A 1,404-nucleotide genomic window follows, 5' to 3' on the forward strand; every position below is an offset into this window, starting at 1 on the left:
GGGACAACACATACATAACCGTATTTATCAAGTCAGTAACTAACCCCACTCGTATATCACCTCAGGTAATATATTTAAAAAAAAATACAGCATTCAACAGTTTTTAATATAAAAAATACCACGTTGAGTACACCGCTTCCCGTCCGATCAGCGAAGTTAAGCAACGTTGGGTCTGGTTAGTACTTGGATGGGTGACCGCCTGGGAACACCAGATGCTGTTGGCATCCCCACGTGTCAAGTGGGGTTGGTGGAGGATTAGTGCCCCTCCCTGTAAAACAATTAACTCTAAGCCCTTGACCACCCCGTTTGGGATACATGGCGTCTGGCAATGGATGGATGGATGGACATTGATAAAACCTTCCACAATCCTTCCCTATTCACCTTGTCATATTTTTTCCAGATCAAAAAAGCTACAAAACTTTACATTCCTGTTCGCATGCTTTGGCCACTGTCTAAATCCCAGTTCACATTACTGTTTTAACATCTGCTTCAAATAATGTGACAGCAACAATGATGTCATGGTCCATGGATACTGTGGGCCATCCAAGTGTTAGATCTTAGAAGTTCATGGACATGATGATAAACTGAAATGGATGTGACCTCTTTCTGACCGCTGCCTTCATCCTCTCAGCTACAACAGGCCCCAGTATTAGCTGATTGTATAATGCTAATAAGCTTGCTGCGTGGTGGTTATGTGGCCGCACATACTGTCATGGATTGCAAGGTGTGATCATGTGATGCCAGACGTATATCTAACCCAGCCTTCTCCTCCTCTCTGGCTAAGGTACTTCATAAGCACTCTCTGACGATCGAGCTCCCCCGAGCTTCACTTCACAGGCCTCACCATCTACACAAACATTTCATTTTCAGTGATACACAACACACTGATAGATTCAGTCCATCAGCTATCAAGTTAATACGGGGTATAATCCTTGTCATGTGCTCTTCTGCATATTGTCCATCCAACTACCTTGATCTGTTACTTCCCTATCCTCACCAGCTTCCATTCTTACACACTCGTATACCATATCCATTTACCACGCCTTCTTCTGCCTTCAAATTCAGTCACGGATAAGCTTTTCATAACCCTGTATACGTTCATTCCCTCCACCTGACCATCTAAGCACTCTTTTCTAAATGCCCTTACCATATCTAAGCACATTCTCTTCTATATATGCTACTCATATCTAAGCACACTCTCTCTTATATACCATATTATCAACAGACTTCCTCACTGTACATCTTTCGCGAATTACATTATTTCTTACCTTATCCACTTTATGCACTACGCACACATTCTTCAGTAATCCTTTTTCTATTGCCTTTCCTTATAACTTTTCGTTCACGTGCTGTACCTGTGTCTCCTTCATACAGTGATGAGGCAATAAAACAATTTCTTGCAGT

At 42.2% G+C, this 1,404-nt stretch overlaps 1 pseudogene; it reads left to right on the plus strand.

Moving 5' to 3' along the window:
• The first annotated feature begins 105 nt into the window (after nucleotides 1-105).
• Nucleotides 106-226, plus strand: LOC145411725 (5S ribosomal RNA; annotated as a pseudogene).
• Nucleotides 227-1,404: the final 1,178 nt, after the last annotated feature.

Source organism: Coenobita brevimanus, chromosome 90 (genome assembly GCF_032717465.1).
Source record: "Coenobita brevimanus isolate Jiangsu-jjx chromosome 90, ASM3271746v2, whole genome shotgun sequence".
Lineage (NCBI taxonomy): Eukaryota > Metazoa > Arthropoda > Malacostraca > Decapoda > Coenobitidae > Coenobita > Coenobita brevimanus.